The sequence below is a fragment of the Mauremys reevesii genome, linkage group 4 (assembly GCF_016161935.1).
Source record: "Mauremys reevesii isolate NIE-2019 linkage group 4, ASM1616193v1, whole genome shotgun sequence".
Classification (NCBI taxonomy): domain Eukaryota; kingdom Metazoa; phylum Chordata; order Testudines; family Geoemydidae; genus Mauremys; species Mauremys reevesii.
In genome coordinates this window covers 20,993,078-21,018,307 of record NC_052626.1, presented here as the reverse complement: position 1 = coordinate 21,018,307, position 25,230 = coordinate 20,993,078, and the positions used below count along the sequence as shown (strand labels likewise).

The window sequence follows — 25,230 nt, the reverse complement described above, 5'->3', positions numbered from 1 at the left end:
GAGGGAGCTAAAAGTAAATTAAACATTTGTACAGTCAGTGCAACATTCTGGAGACTAGAAGAAAGCTTCAGGCAATACTTGGCTCCTCTGCCTAGGAAGCGTGCTGAAGGCGTGGCTAAGGTCCAAGTCTGGCCGTTTAGAACAGGCAGGACAGGGCTCCGCATGCATGCAGGAACCCACCCTTGTGTTGCAAACTGCAGAATCAGGGCCTAGCATTTGACAATAAGTTGGAGTGACTAGAATAGATATTGGGCCAAATGAACCCTGATGTAACCCCACTAGCTTCAGCAGAGTTCCCCTCAGAACACCTGTCCTGGAGAGCCAAATTCAGACTTGGTGTAAATGGATGCAGTTCCAGTAAAATCTGAATTTGGCCCATAACTTATTTTAAGAAAAGTTAAAGAAGTGATTAAGTCATAATGATTTAGCATGAAATAAAAGATTGTGGACATATCTACTGACTCCCTTGGGGCTATACAGCGATGAATTTGGCCCATAATCTTTACTCTCAAAGCTTAAAATGGGTATGGGGTACTGATCACTTATAATGTTAGTTGGAAATACCCTTCAAATACACTTAAAGCCCTTATTCCTGCTCCTGTAACACTCAGATTTATCTTCATATCTTAAAGAAACGAGACATCATATTAGAAACAATTTCAGCCTTAAGTAGTACAGGTGCATTTTCATGTTATTAATTTGTGAGATTAGTCAGAGACGTATAAATGTTCCATCAACTTCGTAGCATAGCAGCTGGATTGAGTGATGGAAAGAACATGGCGCTGTCCAGTGCTTTCTGAGACAGAATTGTTAGGACTATAAGGAGACCTTTAGGAGGCCAATGAATCCAATCTTTCCCTCTCTGTGTGTGAGATGATGAAGAAATTGTGATGAGTGTGACTTGAGAAGGAATGATGGGTGTGAGACGGTCCCAGATTTCCTGTGCAGATTAAAGCTGCTTTTCCAGAGCCCATTAAACCAATGGGAGTCTTGCCATTGACTTCACTCACTCGTTAAATCGGAATCCAGGTGATAAGCCCTCAAGAGCCTATCCAGTGAAGAAGTTAAGCCCGTGCTTCAAGCTACATATGTGAATAGTCCCCCTGAAGTCAGGGGGATTATTCATGTGCTGAAATTAAGCATGTGCTAAAGTGCTTTGTTGAATCACAGCCAGAGTGCTTAGCACTTTGCAGGACTGGGTCCTATACGTACAGTAGGTAAGGCCCAGTCCTGTTCCCACTGAAATCTACAGAAGATTTGCTTTTGACTTAAAAGGCAGGAAGATCGTTAGTCGTTATGGATCTGACCCTGTAAGGTGCTTAGCCCCTTCTGTGAAATAAGTAGGAGCAGATGTCGCTTAACTCTTTGTAGGATCAAGGGCCTGTGGAGATGTTTCCCTCTGCATCTAGGCTGAACTTGGACCATTACAAATAAAATCTGCATTTTTGAAATGTATAAAAAGAGAAATTCTTATTTAAAGGTAGATATCTGACTTGCCTTTTTCTGCTGAGTGTTGAATCACCTGCATGCAGGGTCCCTTTTGCTAGTAGTCTGCTGCCGCTCCCTAACATACAGTGACAGACACGAAAAATGAATCATTGTCATTTTTCAAACCACTGTGAAATGAATAGGCGATGGTATTTCAAAATTTCCATGAGTTATCAACTATCCCTCAGGCCCCTTCTCTCTCTTACTAAGGTTGGGATCAATCTAGATAACTCACCAACTACAAAAAAATAATAAATAAATCTCATTATGTTGAAAAATACTTTGTTGTCCGGTGGTTGTCAACCTCTTTTCATTTGCAAACCCCTACAAATATTTTAAATGGTCATACGGACCCTTTTGGAAATCTTGCACAGTCTGCGGACCTCAAGGGGTCCCCGGGGTCCTCTAAAACCACTGTTGTAGACAAACATAGCAATTTAGATGATTAATTCAGGCCAGCAGGAATGATAGCTGCTGGCTAGAGAAGGGCTGGACACCAATTACTGTTCGCATTCCCTGCTTCCATGCATGGGGATTGGGAGAACACCTGCTATGCATGAATAATTCTCCCTGAGCTAATATACTTTCATTCAGAGCTGATTAACTCTGTACCACATATGGGGTGATGATAACAATGTGATTAATTCCTTTATTTCTGCAACCCTCTGATAAACTACATTTATTTTTCACCTTTGACCTTCCCACTTGCACTCTGCCTATTAATCCTTCTCAGTCAGGACTGCTGCTAATATTCCAACACCCCTCCCCCCTTGGTCAGCAGTATCAAACAGTTTCCTCTCATTTTCTTTCTTTCTTCATTTTTTTTTTAAAAGAACCTGCCATAAAAATGTAGGTCATGTGAAAGAACAGATTGCAAATGACAGTTGGAGGACCTTTTTGTTATATGTGAACACAGGGTCCAACATACTGGGGGCCCAAATCTTGATCGGGGACTCTAGGTGCTACCAGAATACATAATAATTAATAAATATGCTTGTCATATTCAGTCCTCGATCAATTATAGTTGTACGGTATGATATCTTGCAGACTACCAGGGCTGCAAACACAGGGCCAGACTAACCACTTAAAGAAGCAAATATAACCATCGGAATAACTGGATATTAGCCCATGTCATGGGATGGGGGTATTAACCTTTATTTCCAGACTCCAGACATGGCTCTGTGTTGCAAAGGTTAATGAGTCAGTGTTTATTCTTACATCAGGCCAATATGAATTGACTGTGGCTGTGATTTTTGTCAGCTCTCCTAAAATTAGCAGGATGAGATTTGGTCAGTGCATGGATGGGAGACCATCAAGGAAAAACCTGAATCTGCTGTAGAAAATGTTGCTTGTGACTAACCTGGTTGCGTTTCTTCCTCCCAGTCAGCACAGAACCAATGTGTTAAAGGCTGGAGGGATCATCTCTGGGTGAGATGTAAGACTGAGAAACTGCCCACTAGTGACAGTTAATGATACCATGACACTTTCCACCTGGGTAAGTGTATTGATCCAGGAGTTCTGATCAGATTCCAATTTGACTAACTATGTATAATTCCGTGCATTAACACTGAAAGTTATAAACATTTCATTTACTTGTATGCCACGTATCCTGTTTCATCATGTATCCTGTTTAGTTTTTATATTTCATTCCCCTTGGACAGTGAAAGAAGAAGTCAATTTTACTTTTCTGGGTATAGGCAGAGTCGCTTTCCAATTCCCATGTTTTAGCACAAATATTGTTGTGTTTGGATTTCTAGCACTGTAGGCAAAACTTAAAAAAATTCATTTTACAGGATTCTCTCCCCACCATTCCAGAACCTAATTGGGGACCAAAACTATTTGCCATAATATCAGTAAGAAACCTACTCTTTGTACATTTAAGTCTTCTAAACATTCTCTGTCCAGTATTAATTCATATTCATCCAGTTCTTATGGTCTGATATAACACAGATTTCCTGATCCAGACAGACATACATCTTTTACTTCCTATCCCTTCCCCCACACCATCAGCTGTGAAATTTTTTTTCTTTCCATGTTTGTACTACACACAATCTTGGTCTTCTGTGTGTTCACCCTAAGGGTAAACTCCTTCACTGTGTTTGCCTCTGACCATTGTTTCAAAAAATCTCTAGGGGGTTCAGCAACATTCTCTATCTTGATATCCTTTCTTCTCATTCAAGGTTTCTGAAAATCTTCTCTAGGAATGAGATAAAAAAATTACACTGAGATACTGACACTTTTATCTAACTCCCCAATCAACTTGTTCTCCTCATTAACCTTGCCAGGCTTAACTATTCATGTAGATGTTTCAAGGTAGCTTGTAGTCCTCCCTCTTCCAGTATTTCAAACCATATGTCTATTTCCAGCATGTCCTGGGTCTTTTCATATTCTTAGTAGGAAGCTGTATTCAGCAGCTTGCTCTATTCATCTCGCTTCTTCAGAACCTGAATCACTTTGGATGAGCCAGGGTTGAAGGATTAATTTGGTAAACTGCCAGTTGCCAAGGCTGATTACAGTTCAGACACTTCTGTGGCCTCTTCACCAGTACTTCAGTGATCAACTTGTATCAGTTGTGACAGACCCAGACCAGTGGGGTACAGGAGTCTGGTCGAAGGCAAATATACCGGCCACGGGGTGAACAGTTTTCTGTTCCCTGAGTGACCACAGCAGAGGCTGCCCTAGAGCAATCAGGAACCTGCTAGAACCAATTAAGACAGGCGAGCTAATCAAGACACCTGGAGCCAATTATGAACTTTCTAGAACAGGGGCGGCTCTAGCCATTTTGCCACCCCAAGCACGGCGGCACGCAGCTGGGGGCGCTCTGCCCGTCCCATGGCTCCAGTGGACCTCCCGCAGATGTGCCTGCAGAGGGTCCGCTGGTCCCGCGGCTCCGGTGGACCTCCTGCAGACGTGCCTGCAGAGGGTCCGCTGGTCCCGCGGCTCCGGTGAACCTCCCGCAGGCTTGACTGCGGATGCTCCACCGGAGCCCCGGGACCAGCGGACCCTCCGCAGGCACGTCTGCGGGAGGTCCACCAGCGCCGCCTGCCGCCCTCCCGGCGACCGGCAGAGCGCCCCCTGCGGCATGCCGCCCCAAGCGCGCGCTTGGCGTGCTGGGGCCTGGAGCCGCCCCTGTTCTAGAATCAATTATGGCATGCAGGCTAATCAGGACACCTGGTTTAAAAAGGACCTCCCATCAGTTAGTATGGGGGTGTGCAAGGAGTGCCGCTGGAGGAGTGAAGAGTTCAAGTGTGCTCAGGTGGCAGATCCTGCAATGAGGATAAAGAAGGTGCTGGGGAAGGCCCTGGGAAAGCAGCTCAGGGAGGAGTTGTTGCTGTCACACAGCTGATACAGGGAACATTGTAGATGGCTGCTATCCACAGGGCCCTGGGTTTGAACCCAGTGGGGGGGGGTCTGGGTTCCCCCCATCCCCTGATCTGACACAGGAGTTGACCTGGTTTGTGAGAAACACCAGAAGGAAAAGTCTAAATTGGAAAGGGATCTGGCCTGTCCCCAACCCACTAGGTGGGACACAGAGACTGGGGATTGTTCTCAGTTTCCCCCATGCTGGCCAGTGATGAGATTAGCAGAGTAGATGGCAGGTTTGAGCCACTAGCAAAAGTGGCCAAACTGAGGGCTACTGTGAATCTCTGAGGCGAGCAAATCCACCTATAAGTGCAGGACCCACCAAGGCAGAGGAGGAACTTTGTCACACAGTCTAATAATAAACTGCTGTCTGTCAGGGCTTGTTGCACCCCAGCATGCAGGGAAGTTTGGGGGAAAAGAACCAGGGCAGTGCAAGTAGATCTGTGAGGGTTTGGATCCACCGATCATTCTCCCCAGTGGAGGTGAAATGTGCCAGCTGCAAGGGTTACTGGAGCCTGGAGGTTATTCTAGCAGTGCCATTCCCTCTTTGTAGGCTGGGGGCAAAGATTCCTTTCCCTCAGGCCTGAGGAAGGTCCCTAGAACACAGTCTGATCACTTGGGGTGAACGCTCAGTTCCCCAATTTGGCCCTAATGGTCTTTGCCTTGTTGGTTTGTCACATCGCTATGTGATGCCCATCTTTTATTGCTCGCAAGGTTGAGCATTACAAATTGTCAACTTTTCTTTTCGTCAATTCAACTCCTTTCCCAGTGTTGACCCCTTTGCCTGGAATGACCTCTCCATCCTAGTTTGCAAAGCCAATATCCTCCCCCTTCATTCAACACCCCACCCCTCCAAAAATCCCATCCCTTCTGCAATGCCTCTATAGTGCAGGACATAAGTTACCAAAAATATTCAGTTATTCCCTCCTCTGGAATCCCCAGTGCACCCTGCCTTTATATTTGTCTTTTAGATTGTATCCTCTGCACCACAGTTTGAGCCAGATCCTCAGCTGGTGCAAATCAACAGGGTTCAATTCAATATACCAGCTGAGGATCTTGCCGATTGTTTTTATGTTTCAGTCTTGAACAGCACCGAATCCATTATTAGTGCTAAACAGCCAACCAGTAAAATAATAGAATACAGCAACTGGAACAGTTCTGCTCTCTAGATCAATAGTCAGTAAAAAGATATGCATTTAAATACAAGTGTAAAAGGCCCTTAAAGTGGGTTTTATATCATCCATCCATGGCAGAAACGGTACGATTGAGAAATTTTTTAGGTAGGGACCATATATAAAGTTAGCTAACGGATCAAAGTGGCCTGCAGCATGAATCCATTCAGTTTAAATAGCATGTGGCCAATATAAAGGTAAAAGCCTGGCAGGACAAGATGACATCAGCCCATCAAAGATGTGTTGAGATTTTCACTCTAGAAAAATAATGTAATTCACCAAATGTTTTTGTGAAATGTGGGTTGGCTTTCCCAGGCACTAATGCATGTGTTGAAAGAAAGTTGTCAGTTCTGAAAAACATTCACATTTGAGAGGGAACATAATTGGAAAGAGAGCAATGATTGGGGTTAAGGCCCATTTGGGTGGTAATTACTGAGAGTTCAGAAAATAGAGGATAAAACAGCATCTTTGGGGAGAGGAGACCCAATTTTTTCTCTCTCAATCAACCTGCATATTGGATGGTTGTCCCCCCCCTCCCCTTCCTCCTTTTTCTGATTGTGAGTTGGTGATACCCATTAAATATGGTTTCAGAATTTGTCTAAGTGGATTTGTCTTTTACTGCAGCGTTACACAGTGTGCTACTGTGGGCGTTACAAATTGCTAAGCAGATTTAAAGTGTTCTTTTGAGTTGCAAACTGCAGTATTTCTGCACATACTGATTATTATTCATGTCTTCCAAGATGCTCAGGGCCTGATCCTGCAATCTGCTGCACTCTATTAAAGTCAGTGTTAGGGGAGTTTTGCCTAAGTAAAGTCAGCATGATTAACACCCAATTAGTAGAGCTGCAGGGTATAATTCCATGAATCCTGAGAGGTTCATGCCCCTCCTCTTGTTTTTATAGGGCTCTGGAAAGGGTTTACAAAGACAGACAACACAGATGGCATTTACAACGGCAACATGGCGCAGGGCTAAATTGTGCCTTCAAGCGCAGAGATGCACTAGTGGGTAGTGGCCTCAGTGGGAGTAGCTCTAGGCATTCTGACTGCACTTGACAGAGGTAGATCAAAGCCTCAGCATCCATGTTTACTGCCCATATAAACCCATCCCCTCCCACTGCACTGTCTGTGCAGGTGCAAAGGGTGGATGGCTCTGGCCTCACTTCTCAGACACTCCTCTTTTGAGGAGTACGACTCAGCCATCCACACTAATGTAGATAGCGCTACCTAGCTAATCTGATCTCTCTTTCTAGGTTCTTAGATCACACACATCTCTGCAGTATCTAAATTCCTCTCAGTTACACGCCCCGCTCCCCTAAATGCCAGTCTCTCTCCCCTTCCCCTGCAAGAAGGGGTAGATTGCTCACTTTGATTCTAGAGTTGGAAATTAGGTTTGTGTTTTTGTTGGTTGATTATTCAATTCTGAAAAAATGGAGAAGCTAATTCAAAGGGATGAGTTTCATACCGAGTCCTGATCAGGGTGAGGTCCGTGGTCCTTTTCATCTCTGGAGGGAGGGGGAAGAGAGCAAGCTCCATAGTCTTGCTCTGGACTAGGTGAAAGTGCTGTCTCTCTCACTTATGAGACTCCCCCACTGGTCAACAGTTTCATCGTTACAGTGGAATGCAGCTGTTGTGAAAGGTCACGGTTGCAGAGGAGGAAGCTAGGGACCGTTCCATGGAGGGCTCTGAATCATAGACCAGAGACCTTGAATTGGATTCAGTATTGAATGGTGAGCCACTGCAGACAGAGGGGCACTGACATGATGTGTTCATGGAAACCTACGTTGCTAAGCAGAGAGGATGCTATGCTTTGTACCAACTTAGCTTGTGAGGTTTCATTCTTTGAGATGAGTTCCAATCATTGAGCCTAGAAATCAGATATGTGGATCCTATGGGTAGGTCTGAGTATGACAGGATGGGGTGCAGTTCTCTGGCCAGCTGGGCTTTTCCCCCACAGCTAGGACTGTATCCAATAGCAGGAGGAGTCTGAAAGAGTCTAAGCTACACCCTTAAGGTATGTCTACATTGCAGTTGGGAAGTGTAAGTGCAGCACATATAGACATATAAGCTAGCTTTGATCTAGGTAGGTCAATGCTAGCTCAAAGTAATATATCCAGGGTCCTGGGTGGGCGGGGCTAAGTCGTGTCACCAGCCATGCTGAGGTGGCTTCATGGCTACTGTCACTCGCTAGATTCTTGCTATTGTTACTTCCTGCTAGAACAAAGCTAACTGAGGTATGTCTACACTTGCTGCAGCCACACCTCCCCATTGCAGAGTAGACATGGAGGCTGAGCTCAGGGTGTGCTAACAGTGGCAGTAGCATACCTGCTTACTCCTGTGCAGGGGCACCAGGGCCAGAGCAGATCCCTGCAGCATCCAGGTCTCGCCCAGCCCAGCCCATCGTGCCTGCATGGAAGAGAGCCTTGATTTCTACCTAACAATTACTTACTCAGAAAACATGTTAGGTGAAATCTTGGCTCCAGTGAAATCAATGACAAGTCTCCCATTGACTTTAATTGGGCCAGGATTTCACCCATTGTGTCAGCAAACACCTATGAGAGTGAAAAATGCTCAGTCAAAAATGTAAGCAAAGAAGCAACTTTTAAAAGGTCGCAATTAGTTAGTTTTCTACCTCATGGGTGTTTAAGAATGAAAATTGGGACCTAGACCACGTTGAGCTATAATTATAGCTCATTAAATATTTAGATAGCTTCATCTTTTCTAACCTGGCTATTTTTTTGTTGCCATATGACGTGTTTGTGCTGCTGATCTATTCCTTCTAACTCACTTGTGTCTGTTCACATTACAGGTTTTTGATCAGCCATCACTCTTGTTTTGAAATGAAAGGGGTGGGAATGCATCACACAAAGAGGAAACCCAAAAGAAATAAAAATACACTGTCAAATAAAATTGATGACTTAAACAATCTTCTTTCCCAAAGTAGTTCAAGCAGATACTTTACTAAAGAAAAACCAAGATATTTCATGAAAATTAGTCACCAGATGTCCCCAAAGGGATCAATTAGGACAACCCAACTTCATTTTCACTTGTGATCTCAGCTAGATTGGAAATGACATGTCCAGAGGTAATAGGCTAGTGTGTTAACACTCTTTGCCACCTCACCCTTTTTGTTGTTCGTTTCTAAGGACTCTATATTAAATGTACTAGAACTGGCTGGAAGAGAGAGAAGCTACAGATGGCTGCTGTTACGGAGTTAAAACTGTAGTCCCTTTCCTTAACTCTTCTTTTTCAAGTCCCTTCTTCAAATACCTGTCTTTCAAAAGACCTATAAATCCTAGTCCTCCTTGCAGATACTGAAAATCCAAAATAATAAACAAACAAAAATTGAGGAAGTAATACAATGACTGCTAAACTCCACTCGTCAGTCACACTGTACACTGACCACTTAGTTTGTGAGCTCTCTAGGACACAGACTGTATTTAAACAAGCCTGAAAAGCATTTAGCAAATCATGAATGGTATATAAATAAAAACCAAGAAAGAACAGCTAATATTCACAGCAGAGGCTGGGAAGCCCTGTGGTAGTCTCAAGTTGGTCACACTGAAGGCTAATAGCCTATTGGGCTGCATTAATAGGAGCATTGCCAGCAGATCGAGGGAAAATGATTATTCCCCTCTATTCGGCACTGGTGAGGCCACGCCTGGAGTATTGCGTCCAGTTTTGGGCCCTCCACTCCAGAAGGGATGTGGACAAATTGGAGAGAGTCCCGCAGAGGGCAATGAAAATGATCAGGGGGCTGGGGCACATGACTTACGAGGAGGGGCTGAGGGAACTGGGCTTGTTTAGTCAGGAGAAGAGTGAGGGGGAATTTGATAGCCTTCAACTACCTGAAGGGGTGGGGAGTCCCAAGAGGATGGATCTTGGCTGTTCTCCATGGTGGCAGGTGACAGAACAAGGAGCAATGGTCTCAAGTTGCAGCAGGAGAGGCCTAGATTAGATATTAGGAAGCACTATTTCACTAGGAGGGTGGTGAAGCACTGGAATGGGTTACCTAGGGAGGTGGAGGAATCTCCATCCTTAGAGGTTTTTAAGGACCAGCTTGACAAAGCCCTGGCTGGGATGATTTAGTTCAGGGGTTCTCAAACTGGGAGTTGGGACCCCTCAGGAGGTCATGAGGTTATTACAGGGGGTGTGGCAAGCTGTCAGCCTTCACCCTAAACTCCGCTTTGCCTCTAGCATTTATAATGGTGCTAAATATATTAAAGTGTTTTTAATTTATAGGGGGGGGGAGAAATCGCACTCAGAGGCTTGCTATGCGAAAGGGGTCACCAGTACAAAAGTTTGAGAACCACTGAGGTCTCTTCCAACCCTAATCTTCTATGATTCTAATACTTGGTTTCCTGACTGGTTGTTAGCACTCATACTCCTGAACCTGTTATACAGTCAAAGAAATACATATGTATTACAGGATGCTTCTAACATATTATTCAGTGCTAAGTTGCAAGGGAGATCTGTACCTCCTCTGGCTGGTTCATGAACTTTCCAGGGAAGTGGGGAGAATAGAATAGAGAAGGCCTGCAAAATGAAAGCTACAATAGCTCAGAAAATGGATCCAACCATTATTTGTTTTTCACCACTGATTTCTATATCATTTATACTTTTTTCCATTTGAATTGACTCTTTCATACTAGAAAAAAATGGTCTATCAGTTTTATGTAATAATGACTTCTCTTTTATGATAACAGGTTGCTATTTAATATGCATAGTGGCATCAACAGCAATCATGCTGTTAGCTGAAGGTCTATAGAGAAATAATGTTTTAATCTAAAAGCTTGTTCTTTGCCTGACACAGCACAAAGGATGAACAATCCATTGTTAAGTTGAAATCTTTACTTGTTACTAAGCAGCTATCCCAGTAATACATGCTAAGATAAGGGGATCAGATCTCATACTTCAGGGTGAAAGCTAATCACAAGACTCATGCTGAAAATGTTTTCCTTCCTCTGACGCATCATGTATTGGCCACAGCTAAGGATACCGTTGCCCCTTTTCAACTTGAGGAGCTAGTCAGATTTTGGGGCTCTGTGGATGTTCCAGCTGAGAGTCAAAATTGACAGGTATTTCTTTAGTAACACTTTTATTTATTTACAAAGATACATACAGTCTTGTGTCTCTGCATTCAGAGACAACCAAGAATAAGGAGATGCATTGCAGCTTTTAGCCCCAAGCCTCTTTAGCCAACAGACCCAAAGCCCTTTAACTTTCTCTAGGGTCACCCTGGCCTTACAGACTCCTGCTTGGAGTTTTTGTTTTGCCTCTGCCGCCTCCTCTCTGTTTTTATGTGTTCTCAGTTTGTGTGTTCCCTCACACACCAACACACAGCCCCTACCCAAAACAATACTGAGCCCAAAGCTCCTAGGTTTCACGCACATCTTTCGTCTTAGCTGGGGGCTTATGCTTAGTTATGTTAATAGATGTGAACGCACCCTTCAATCAGTCCCATTGGGGATTTAAATTAACCCATAACAAGGTTTCCCCCCCCCAATGCTTAACAATGCCATATTGGTTTAATGTAGTGGTTCTCAAATTTTGTACTGCTGACCCCTTTCACATAGCAAGCCTCTGAGTGTGACCCGCCCCCATACATAAAAATATATTTAACACCATTATAAATGCTGGAGGCAAAGCGGGGTTTAGGGTGGAGCCTGACAGCTCATGACCCTCCCTGTAATAACTTCGTGACCCCCTGAGGGGTCCCAACCCCCAGTTTGAGAACCCCTGGTTTAACGTAATATAGCAAATCCTACTCTCCTCTGTTCCTAATAAGGGCATTTTCTTTGCTCTAATAATATGCCCTACTCCTTCCTTATGTTTATTTGGTTTTTGAACCTGACTCTTTGCTATGTATCATTCGTTAAGCAAAGAAATGAAATGACGTTGGCTCACCTTTGTTTAAGGGTGAGTAACAATTGAGCTTCTTGTTGCTATTTACCCATGCTTTGCATCCAGCCAACATCTAGCGGCTTCTACCTTGTGAAGCTGAAGTTTCCCCACTTCATCATATTGCTTCAGAACAGAGCCGGGTGAATCCTATAAACACCATTTCTGTGACTGTTCATCTGAATATTTTAATGGATATGCTTCAACTATGTTCCTACCCCTTTTGTGTTTGCTTTCCACAAATGTCCTAGCAAATGAGTTTGCAGGTAGAAACAGTTAGCAAGAATGATCTTTTCATGTGAATATTTGAAGAGAAAAACTGAATTTATAACCAAAAGTACACGCACCAGAAAGCAAATTCCAAGAGTTACATTTCTGTTCTGGTCTGAGTGTATCATGTGATCTACTGTGAAACAGCTTGAATATCAAATACTTCCAATGAGCTGCTTGCAAATTAGTTAAGATCAAGAGGTATTCTCTGAATTTACTTAGCAAAATAATTAGGGCCCTACCAAATTCATGGTCCATTTTGGTCAATTTCAGTCATGGGGTTTTAAAAATAGTTAATTTCATGATTTCAGCTATTTAAATCGGCAATTTCACAGTGTTGTAATCTTTGGGATCCTGACCCAAAAAGGATTTGTGCGATGGTCAGAAGGTTATTGTAGGGGTGTGTGACAGGGTGTTGGCTAAGGAAATCTAAGCCAGGCTTCTGTCATGTCAGCGCCAATCAAGAAAGGGGAATTGGAGCTGGCTGAGTAAGCCCAGGCCTGATTGATAAACCGCTGCCGGCCTCGTTAGCAAGGGGCTACATAAAGGCTGGCAGGAAAGAAGCTGGGAGAAGGACAGGGAGGAACCAGAGATTTAGAGGGAGTGCGTCTCGGCTGGCTCCAGGAGTTAGCCGTCCCAGAGGCTGTTCGTAGCTAGAAGGTGGTGGGAAAGTATACTGTAAATAAAGAGCATAGGTGATTGCACCAACACAGAGGTCTCTGGCTGATTTGTGGGCCCAGCAACACCCTGTTACAGGGGAGTTGCAGTGCTGCTACCCTTACTTCTGTGTTGCTGCTGGCGGTGGCGCTGCCTTCAGAGCTGGGCAGCTGGAGAGCGGCGGCTGCTGGCCAGGAGCCCAGCTCTGAAGGCAGAACTGCTGTCAGCAGCAGTGCAGTAAGTATGGCATGGTATGGTGTGGTCACCCTTACTTCTGCACGGCTGCTGAGGGGGTGTTGCCATCAGAGCTGGGTGCCTGGCCAACAGCTGCTACTCTCTGGCTGCCCAGCTCTGAAGGCAGAGCTGAAGAAAGAGTGACAATACCACAACCCCCCTAAAATCTTGCGGCTTTCTCCCACTCCCACAAGTCCCTTTTGGGTCAGGACCCCCAATTTGAGAAACGCTGGTCTCCCCCGTGAAATCTGTATAGTACAGGGCAATGATTCTAGAACTGTGGGTCAGGACCCCACTTTAATGGGGTCACCAGGGCTGGCTTAGACTTGCTGGGGCCTAGGGCCAAAGCCTGAGCCCCACTACCTGGGGCGGAAGCCAAAGTCTGACGGCTTCAGCCCTGGGGAGTGGGGTTCAGGTTACAGGCCCCCTGCCTGGGGCTGAAGCCCTTGTGCTTGGGCTGCCCACCTGGGGTGGGGGGGCTCGGGCTTGGACTTTGCCCTGCCCACCCGGGGTGGTGGGGCTTGGGCAGGCTCAGGTTTCGTTCCCCCAACGTGGGTTCATGTAGTAATTTTTGTTGTCAGAAGGGGGTCGCCGTGCAATGAAGTTTGAGAACCCCGGTATAGGGTAAGAGCACAAAAGACCAGATTTCATGGTCCGTGAGGCATTTTTCATAGTCGTGAATTTGGTAGAGCCCTACAAATAATTCTCAACAACAAAGGAATCTGAGAAAATTGATCTGTTCACATACAATCCATGATCAAATACAATATTTGTTATGTGAATGAGTCACAGGAGTACTCAGAAAATAACCAAGATACAAGAACAACTGGTCTTGGAGAAATTCACCCTTTTAGATGGGTTTCTTAGGTTAGGTAACTTCTTCCAGGTTTCCCCATGAGAAGGAAACTCCCCCTTCCCCCCACCACCAGAATAGCTATTTCCTATGGCTCACTGAAAAATTACAAAAATATTCAGATAACATCCTTTGTTTGCATTTGGGAGCGAAGGAGTAGCAAGGAGTCTCTGGTAAACAATAACCATCTCAAATCTTACCCTTTGCCTGGACTAATAGTTATGTCATAGTCTAAGGTATACTGAGGTATTGGATGGCAAGTGACTCTAATGACATAATCCAAACACTGTTGCCCAACATTTCTGAAGAGATGCCCAAGATCACAGTTATGGGTTTTTTTCTAGCACACTTAAGAAAGCGGTATTCCTGTGCTTCTCCATTTACTCTCTTGTTGAGCCATGAACTAAATTTCCCTTCTCTTGTACTTCTGCTTGACGTTAGATCACAGCACCTCACTAAAAGAAGATTAACATGTTCACTGGTTCTCTCTTTCAAACCTCCATTCAAAAGCCTCTGCATGAAAGGCAGACCGCATCCCCCAGGGCAACTAAGTCTGCCATCTGGTAGGCTTGTTTTTTATAGAGTCATTTAGAAGATATTAAATCATCTTTTGTATGCAGTGAATTAGGTGGTAGAGGGGCTTAAAGTTCTATTGAAGGAGAAAAAAAAGTTCAGAGACATTGTGTTGAGTACAAAATATAGAGAGGCATTAGTGGAAAGACAAAAAGGCAAGCTAGCATCAGTCTCTTTGAAAGTTATAACAACACAAACTCCTTGGGTAGTTGGTTAAGTTCATTGTTTGCTGGGTAATCATTGTCCTGCGTTAGAACCTAAGCTTCCAAGTAGTTTCTTTTGAAACTAAACAATTCAAAATGAGCGGACAAAGTCCTAATAGTGTCAAAAGGGAATCATGGAGAAAATAACTTAAAAGAAAACTTTTAAGCGAGCCCATATATTCTACTTATGCTGCTAAATTGTTTATCATTAGAAAATTATAGTTGTTTCAGGCTATTCTTTGGCCACTGAACAGGATGCTGAGGGTAGTTGGTTTATCAAGCAGCTTTCTTCCCCCCTGAGGAACTTACCTTGTCACCTGCAGTAACTCCATGGGCTGAAGCTGAAGATGTTTCCAAGTCTACAGCCATTCCAACAGATGTCAGCAGCTATGTTCTTGGTGTGGTGCCCCTCCCGTTACAATGAAATGACTGGAAACCTGGCACAAGTTGTTCCAGAGGCCAGAACCAGGACGCCCAACTAGAGAGAGAACATTTGGCAAGTATGTTGCAGGAAGTTCAGAAAACTTTGGCAAGGTCTCAGTTTTGAGCAAGTAGCACATCACAATCCACCCATACTATCAATATATAGCAAACACCTAGACAACGTGCCTCTTCATGCAAGCGTTCTCTCATAATATGCACCAGGGAAGTAGTCTCATTGATTCTCCAATGGCTTAGGGTGACATGGTAGCAGTCCTGGGTGCCATTTTGAGTGGCCTACTAGCTTGAAACAGCAAACTTATTCAAGTTTATAAGACATGGGTGGCTCAGTTACTTACCAGGGACTGTACAATCAGCTCGTAACCTCTGCATGATGAGAGGGAAAGTCTCCAAAAAGGAAGGTCTGATTACCCCATGGCAATCATATTGTAGTCCCAAAATTGTTGCATGATATCTTAGTAAAGATGCAAGAGGCCTCACAAAATGCAGGGAGTGAGCTGACAGCCGGTTTGCTGGCTCAGCATAGGGCAGAACTTAAAATACAAGAGGGAATCAGGCAAGTCAAGCAGAATGACCAGAAAAAGTAAATACAAAGAACCTCTCCTACCCACAGCATTAGCGGCTAGAACAGCACTAGAATTAGCAGCAGCAGAAGAGCACTCCGAAGAAAGAGGCCATACCTATCTGGCAGTCATTGACTACGTTTTCTAGACCACCTGATTCTTACCAGACCCATGTTAACAGGTCAGAGAAAAGTTTCAAGGCATGGTTTCTCCCTTTGGCATTCTAAAAGGAATAGTCACTGACAGTGAGCTACCACTGGCCAGCTCTGAATTCTAAGCTGTTGGGATACAGTATGACTTCAAACATATTGCTTCCAGTCCCCTCTACCCACAGAGAATGGACTGGCAGAGAGAGCAGTACCAATTGCTAAGAGAAGTCTACAACACGGATTCCATATTAGCTCTACTAAACTGTAGGGCAGTGCCCGCATCAGTCACAAGATTAGGCCCAACTCAACTGCTTGAGGGCCAACAGATCAGATTTGCCAACCCACAGAGGCCATAGTTATAGAACGTGGATTGAGAGATGCCAAATCTAAGAGGTCTCAAGCTTTCTTCCCTTATTCATCAGAATGCAGCCCCAAACTTACCCGGACTTAAACCAGGAGACCTATTTTTGATAAGACTGAATGAAGAAACCTATTGGAAATCCCCAGCTGTTGTCACTGCACTGTTGATTTGATAATGACTCCAATCTGCTGTAACAAACACAGAGGACTGAAAAATGGAAAAACCCCAAGGGAAGGATGGGGAGAGACAAAGGTGTTAGAATCTGCTGTTAATTGGAAGACTCTAGCAAGGAGGGATCAGAGCAGAACCAGAAGAGAAGGCTGTGGAGGAGGATACTAAGACTCAGGAGGGGTGAGGAAACTGAGACAGGGTATTGCATACAGGCATGAAGGAGTGCATGGTCATCCATTCCCATCAGTCTCTGAGGGAGACCACACCCCTTCACTGTCAGGCCCCTGTTCAGTGATGGGTTACTGGGGAATTAGCAATCTCAGAAGTGCTGACTCTATAAGCAAGGCCAGCAGCAAGCAGTTCAGGGCTTGGGCCCTCAGGCGGGGCAGAGCCCCAAATTGTCTGCCAGAGCTAGGTCATCAGACTAACACAGAACTTCTGACCTAAGGTGGGGAGGGAGCCACCCCAGGTGTGGGGTTGGCAGCAGGGTGTAGCAAGACCCAGGCCAACCCTACTCCACTGAGTCCCAGCCCAGGGACTAGGGCCATCCCTAGCTATTCTGGGGCCCTATGCAGCCCTTCAACCCCAACACCCCATGGCAGGGGGGAAAGGCCTCTGTGGGGGAGGGGACGGGGGAGATGGGAATTGCCCAGCTTGGGGGGCAGGGGCAACAAATCACTCACCAGTGGTGCAGCTAGGTCCAAGTCGCTGCACTTCCCACTGCCAGTGAGAGCAGGCCTGGCCCTGCTGCGGTCCTCAGGGGAGTGGGGGCGGGGCTGGGGCTGAGCAGGGGTGGGAACAGGCAGGGCTGAGCAGGGGTGGGGGCCATGAGGAAGAGGTGGAGCGGTACACAGCTGTGTAGGGCACCAGGGAATTTGGTGCCCCAAGTTTCCTGATGCCCTATGCAGCTGCGTACTTTGTGTATGGGTAGGGACAGCCCTGGTTGCAGAGGGTTCTGCCATTGGGTCAGCAGGGATCCAGCCAAACCACACTGACCTGGATTCAAGCAACAACACAACTGGACTAAAGGCTGGTGTCCCTGGACTACTTCCTACATTCCCCTCACTGTGTACCTGTGTCTTGGGGTTGTCCTCCATCTCCCCAGGGTATGTTGCCAGCAGTAATCCCAGGTAGCAAGTGTGAAAAATCAGGTGGGGTGTAACAGGCACCTATATAAGAAAAAGCCCTGAATATCAGGACTGTCCGTATAAAATCAGGACATCTGATCACCCTAATCGCAGTAGCTCCTCAGCTTCCTGGTTGGCTGGCAGCTCTGACAATCCTAGTGAGTGCTCAGCACAGTTGAAGTCCACCCTCTTTGGATAGCAGCAGGTGGAAAGCATCTGTTTCCCTCAGAGTCAGCAGCTCCAGCCCAACTAAGCTACAGGTCCCACCTTTCATACTTCCTGTCCCGCCCTCTGCTTCTAGAGGGGCAGGTGTGGGAGTCCTGGCTCCGCCCACCAAGGGGTGGGTGGGGGTTCCCCCCTGTCTGTCTCTGAGGGAGGCCACGCCCCCTCACTACAAGAGCCCTGTATATCTTGTGCTTTGTGTATGAGTAAAGTGTGTGCGTTTTAGAAGAGCCTGTGCAAAATGTCTGTTATTTACTTTAACTGTGAAAAAGTCAACAAAGAGGTAAATCAAGGTATCTCCAAGGGTGGAGCTCCAGAGAGGGCATATATGAGCTACTGGGGAGACTTGGAGGTCTTGGGACCTAGGGCAGCTGGGGCATGTGCCCCACATCACAAAGGGTACCAGCACTGGCATCTGTATCCCAGGAGTGGGCCTGAATGGCCAGACACAGATCCAGTGTCTGGATGCTGCTCAGACTCAGTAAGCTTGAGTCGGGTCCTTTTGAGTGCCGGCACATGGGCAGGTGCTAGCTCACCTACTGCTAAAAGCTCCTCCCCCAGCCTAGGGAGGAGCTCCTGAACCCAGAACCCATCCAAGTTCAGAGGACAACAAAAGCAATAACGGGAACAGGTGTGGAGGTCCAAGGGCCAAAACTGGGGAACTGGAAGGGACACCGAGCAGAGAACCCCAGACAGCGCCCATTGCTCCTCAAAGGCATCAAGAGAGCCGGCAGCTGCTGCCCAGAGGAACTCTGCCCGGATACGTGAACAGATAAGGGAATGAAAGACAGCCCCACAGCCACAGGGTGCCCCTTCTGCCAACCTCTTCTGCCTGGTGTTACAAATGGCCACCTTGGCCATGGCCAGGAGGAGGTTGACAAGGCTGTCCTGCGACTTCGTGGGGCCTCGAATTGAGTATGCGTGAATAAACAAGTGCGGGGAAACATGTAGCCAGAACCTCAAGCAGAGGTTCTGGAGGAGCTGGAAGAGGGACTGCAGCCTTGCACACTGAAGGTACGTGTACGCCAGGGTCTCCCTCATGCCACAGAAGGGACAGGCTTCAGGGACAGAGATGAACCATGCTAAGTACATGCCTGTGCTCACAGCTCTATGTAGGAGCCCCCAGCTGATATCTCCAGCAGGCCGCGGGACTAAGATGGAATACAAGCTGGCCCACCAGCGTTCCCTGCCCTCTATTGCTGATAAAAGGTCCCACCACTTGGTATCTGGGTGGGACACGAGGGTGGGGAGATGAAGCATTTGCAGCATGAGCGCATACATATGGTCTCTTGGCGTGGTTCAAAAACGAACCAGCTGCAAGACGCACAGCTGGCTCAGGGTTTGAAGAAGGGGAGGCCAGGAAGGTTCATGGGGCAGGGGGCCAATGGAAAGATCCAGAGGGCCTGGAATGAGAGGCGGGTGGGGTACAGTCTCTGACAGAACCCGCTCAAGATAAAACCGAGCCACAGGGGGCAGGGCTGCCTCCACCTCTGGAGAATATGCTGGGGGGTTTTAAGGGTAGAGAGCCCCATGTGCCAACCGAGCGCCAGGGCATCCACCCACCCCCCCAGGTCATAGTCCAGGAGGTCTCAGATCTTGGTGACTTCTGCCAGGACCAACCTCTGGCACACCAAGGGGGATTCTGCCACCTGCACAAAAGATGGGGATTGTGTAGCAGGGGCTCCGGGAGGAGATCTACCCCCTTGGTGACCACCACGGACCTGGTTGCTGAAACCAGCCTCCAGGTCAAGAGGAGGTCCTGGTAGAAAACCAGCAGCTCAGAGAGGTCTCATGGAAGACCTCTCGGATGGAGATAAAGGAGCTGCTGGTCATATCGGAGCCCTTGCAAGCGGTGGAGGAAGGCGTGCACCAATATGCCCCACGCCGAGCCACCTGCACTATAAAAGACCCTCTGCAGGGCCTAGAGATGGAAGACATGGACCTGCCTTTGCACGCATGTCTGGCCCTGTCCTCTCTCCTCCAGGGGAAGATGGAGAACCCCTGCAGAGACTCAGTGCAGCCCCAGCCAAAAAACTCCAGAACCAACCTCTGGAGATTGGCCAGGAACCCTGGGGGTGGGCAGAGGGTGTTGAGCTGCTGTCAGAGCATGGACAGGACCAGTTGGTTGAGCACCAGGGAGAGGCACTAGAGCAGTCCTGTCCAGCTCTGCAGCTGCTCAACCACCCTGCCCTCTAAACCTTGCCAGGTTATACAGTGTAAACTCATCTATTGTTCGCCCTCTATAACACTGATAGAGAGATATGCACAGCTGTTTGCCCCCCCCCCCCCAGGTATTAATACATACTCTGGGCTAATTAATAAGTAAAAAGTGATTTTATTAAATACAGAAAGGAGGATTTAAGTGGTTCCAAGTAATAACAGCCAGAACAAAGTGAATTACCAAGCAAAATAAAATAAAACACACAAGTCTAAACCTAATACAGTAAGAAAGTGATTACAGATGAAATCTCACCCTCAGAGATGTTCCAGTAAGCTTCCTTTACAGACTAGCCTCCTTCTAGTCTGGGTCCAGCAATCACTCACACCCCTGTGGTTACTGTCCTTTGTTCTAGTTTCTTTCAGGTATCCTTTGGGGGTGGAGAGGCTATCTCTTGAGCCAGCTGAAGACAAAATGGAAGGGCCTACCAGGGGCTTAAATAGACTTTCTCTTGTGGATGGAGACCCCTTCCTCTCTCCTATGCAGAAACCTAGCTACAAGATGGAGTTTTGGGAGTCACATGGGCAAGTCACATGTCCATGCATGACTCAGGACTTTACAGGTGGCAGCCATTGTTCACATGCTACCTTGAATGTGTTGGGATCAAGGAGGGGAGTCAAAGAGGTTTGTTAAGCAGGGTCCCGAGCTCTCTGAGCTGGGCTTTTTTTATTAGTTATTAGAAAAGAGCAGAGAGATCATAGTTACTGTAACATATTGATTTGTTCCCCACAGCCATCTCCCTTTGTGCAAAGGAAATGTAATAAAACACGTGTGTGGTTTGCCAGCACAGCATGTTTCACTACATCTCCCTTGGCTAATAAAGGAAGAATACACAATATGCAGCAACAAACTATTAATCCTGCAGCTATAACAATAACATATGCAAACATTTGCTTGTTCATCATATAAGTGTATGTTGAAGTCAGGGATGGGGTTGCTCAGTCCCTGATGCCATGCCATCGATTAGTGGCACAGGTCCTCCACTCCGGGCCAGGTAGGCTCTCGCTGAAGAGCAATAGGGGCTGGGCCATGTGTTTTTAAAGCTGATGGCTTTCCCATCATTACAGACATGTTTTTTTTTTCCTTTTTTTGGCGTTGCCCCATATATATCAGAATAAGTGTCTATGACTACATGCAAATAGGACTAACGCTTGTGCATCAGATAGTGGTATGGAAATTTAAGGTTATCAGCATATAGGCATTGCCTGCGAGATTTCTCCGGGAAAGGCTGATGACTTCTAACATGTGCAATAAAATTGTAAAAAAACCAAAAAAATTATTATCCAGATGCAGTAACACACAAAGAAGTAACTAACTACAAAACAATTTGCAGCATACAAACTCTCTGTTATGAGGTGTTAACGGTTGATCAGAAAATGTGTTAAAGGCAAGAATTAATGCTACTTTAGGGGAATATGCTGAGAACTTCAGGTGGCGATGGGGGGGGGGATAATAATGTTTACTAAATCCATGGCAAACAAGTTTAGTGCTCGAGTGATTAATTGAGCAAACATTCCAGACAATGGGACGTGTGTTTTTGTGTGTGTGGTGTAAATACATCCACTCGAGGATAAATTCTCTCTCACTTGTATGTTGTATACCATCTGTCTGCTGCCAGCTCGTGTTGACCATGCACTACCCTGTGTGTCGTTTGTGTTAGATATTATGTCTCCCGGTTGCTTTCCTAATTTTAGGGCATTAAACAGTGGAGTTAGCATAGATGATCAATTTATGAGGATCCCATTTGCTGAAGTACTTACATTTTTTTTTTTTGGCAAAGGTAAGTTTTGAAGTATGGCATGGAGTATGCTGTAAGCATTTTATGACCTAAATATTGAACAGACCCGATTGACTTAAGATATCAGTTAACTCACTTTTCCATGTGGTGCGTGTTGTGTTGTGGGGGGGTGTTCAGGACTGGCACTGTGAATGCAAAATACTTTCTATCCTTTTCCAAATCAATTATTGCTACCTGGTAGTCATATTATGGATTATTTGGGAGGCCACACTGCAGGCCCATAGGGTTCTCTAGTATTTTATTAATCCTCAAAAAATGAAGGAGAGCCTCCATTTCCTGATTTTTCTTAATTACAAAATACAATGTGTCCATCTTTTAATTGTTTCTCAACTAATTGCTGCAAAGCTTCTAATTGTTGTTTAGGTAATGGCCATTGTTCTACCCAGACTGGTTTATCAGTTTACTCCTTCCAAAACCAGTTTTGCCTATCTGTTCTAACAAATCTCTTCCCCAAATGTTAAAACTGTAAAGGCATATGCAGGGTTGAAATCTCAGAGCCCATTTAGGTTCCAAATCTTTTTTTCAGCTATGACAAACATCCCCCCCTGTGTCCACAAAACCGGTCAGCCACTTACCTTGGAGGTTATACTTACGTTGAGGTTTGTGCAGGGATATGATCCAAAGCCTCCTGTATGTGTTACCTGTGATTTTTCCAGGTGATAATCAGCATCAATCACTCCTGGAACTACCATAATTCCTTGTTTTTCCTGCTGGTTTATTACCTTGTCTTATAGCCCTGCCAAAAAAATAGTCTTTCCAATCTTGAGCCATAATAATAGCCATTTTTTCCAATTCCTTCTAAGATGCCTGCCGAAATTAGACCTAATGCCTGTCTCCGTGATAGCTTTTCTCACTTCCAGATCAGCATGATCATATAGTTACTTGTAACATATTGATTGTTCCCCCAGCCATCTCCCCTTGTGCAATATATCATGAATGGTGAAAGAGACTCGTGAGCTATTATCAATAACCTGAGCATTGCTTGACCTTAAGCCAGGAGTAAATGTAATAAACACGTGTGTGGTTTGCCAGCACAGCATGTTTCACTACAGAATGTCCCCAGGTAGACTTCTTATGTGGATTGGAGTCTTCCAAGGTTCCATTGTCCGTTAAGTGTTTCTTGATTGGGCACTTAACTTGCAAATTCCTTTCTTAAGAAGCTGACCAAATGCCTTACTAAGGCTACTTAAAATCAAACAAGTACACAGCCAATATTCATAACTTCGAATACAAAAATGATCCATGCATACAAATAGAATGAATATATTCAGTAGATCATAACCTTTACAGAGATATGTTACATGGCATATGTAGCATAAAACATATTCCAGTTATGTCATATATACATTCATAAGCATATTTCCATAAAGCATTATGGGGTGCAATGTCACCGTTATTATTTATAAGAATTGATTTTGTTGATTCGCTTGTGGTGATGATCAAAGAAGAGATGATTTAAGCAGCACTGAAGGAAGAAAGGGTAGCTGGGGTGTGGTGACCAGAACTGGATGAATATCTCCTATAGCTATATTATGAAAACAAGGCAGTTTGTTTCAAACTTGAGTTTGCAATTTTTTCCAGGGATGCATTTAATTAATAAATAAATCAGTCTAATAAAATAAACAGCAGCTTACATTATCCATTAAGGGAAGGAAAATCACTAGGGATGGAAAGATTATTTTATGGTTAAAGCACAGGAGTGGAAGTTAAGAGAAGTTGGTTTTGTTCCCAAACTCACTGTGTGACCTTGGGCAAATCACTTAATCTCTTTGTGCCTCAATTTCCTTACGTGCATTCCTTCACAAGATAGTGTGAGGTTTAAGGCATTATTGTTTGGAAAGCATTTTGAAAGTTTAACCAGGGTAAAGGAGATCAGAAGCGGCTGGATACTGTGAGAGTTGTTTAACCACCACAACCCGTTCCATACTCTGACTTGAAAAGGGAAGAGGTGATACAGTCTGATACTAAAGGCCTCACTATTGCTTCCTGCAAAGCAATAAGCAGCCTGTTCTGTCTAAGAGATGCACTGACAATCTCCACAAGTAAGGGACTCAAGACTTCTACACTGGCCTTCAGCAGCCAAGGAGGACATGGCTCCAAAGCACAAGTTGTGGGACAAAATTCTCCCAACACCTCAGGGAGCATCACTGGCTGAAACTCCAGCCAAGACAAAAAGTCCCTTCTTCCCTCAAGACCTTGTTTTGTCACCACAGAAGTGATCAGGGCATCGCTGATCTGATCAATCTGGATTGCAAAATAGCAAGCAATTTCCTTAGAACAGAAGGGACTCACACAAACTAGTGAGCTGAGACAGACTGGATTTACCAGACTATCTACCATACAAAACAAATCTGCTCTCTGAGATCTTGCAGATGCTTCGGTAGAGGAAAAGAACTTTTTCCTTGCTTCCCACACAGCCACAGAATAAGAGTTTAAAAAATCTCTATGCTGCAGACAGTCAGGCTTGGCTTGAGACTTCTGCCATTGGCACTCTAATCATCTTTCTTCTCGTTTCATTTATCACAGAAAATCAGTAAACCAAAGTGACCAACAAGAACAAAGCCAGTGAAGAGGATGGCAAGGGGACACCTTATCAATAGTACAGAGTATTATAATAACCTACCAACCCTCAAGGGAGTGGTCTGTCAATGTTCTCAAACAGGGCCAAATTTCCAATTAGGCACAGTAGACACATGCCTAAGGGTGGCGGCAGTCTAGGGACGCCGACATTCTAGAGGTGCCTAAAAGTTTAAAATGAGTTAAAAGATTCATTTTTTACAGAAAACACGAAAGTCAGCTGTAGGCAGGGGCAGGGCGCTGAAGATGCTCTGGCTAGGGGTGTTTAAGGTGTAAATCCGGCCCTATTCTCAGAGCTCTCTGGAACATTTCTTGTTCCTTTAATCCTTAAGGGCGGACCACCAAAACAGGTCTCTCACCCTGACAGGAGAGATGAGCCCGAACCATAGGTGGTAATGGTAGGTCCATGACACCAGGTTTAAGGTGCAATTTACTAATCTCCACCTCCAGTCCAAAAACCATATCCAAAGTGTGACCAGCTATATGAGTTGAGCAAATAACTACCTGGGATACACCCATGAGCTGCTTCTGAAGATTCATCATCTCCATGCAGACTGAAATGGCCAAGAACAATCAATCTCTGTATTTCCAATGCCACTGTAGTGATGAATTTAGTCAACTCATGAAGTGATTTGGTAGTGCAGCAAGGCGAGCTTTTCAGTATGACCGGTCCCATTTTAGTCCCATCCCAAGACTCAGATATTAATGGACACAACTCTATAAGATCCAGGTTTGGAGAGGGCAGTGCCATGCTGAGGGTGTTCCAGGCATGGTTCAAAGACTCAAATCTGGATCCCCTTTCGCCCACCACAAAACAAAACGAACAAACCAACTACCACCAACAGTGCAATCACCGCTAAGTAATACATTTACAAAGGGGCCTTCCTAGCTT

The 25,230-nt window shown here is 45.4% G+C and overlaps 2 long non-coding RNA genes across 2 annotated transcripts; one reads left to right on the top strand and one right to left on the bottom strand.

Moving 5' to 3' along the window:
- Nucleotides 1-1,529: 1,529 nt before the first annotated feature.
- LOC120402910 lies at nt 1,530-15,069 on the bottom strand. The gene is made up of 3 exons (XR_005597355.1): nt 15,021-15,069; nt 8,346-8,426; nt 1,530-1,564 (listed from the first exon to the last, which is right to left on the bottom strand). It is a non-coding gene; the product is annotated as an uncharacterized LOC120402910 (long non-coding RNA).
- Nucleotides 14,406-24,366, top strand: LOC120402909. Its single transcript, XR_005597354.1, has 3 exons — nt 14,406-14,498; nt 15,035-15,211; nt 24,288-24,366. It is a non-coding gene; the product is annotated as an uncharacterized LOC120402909 (long non-coding RNA).
- Nucleotides 24,367-25,230: the final 864 nt, after the last annotated feature.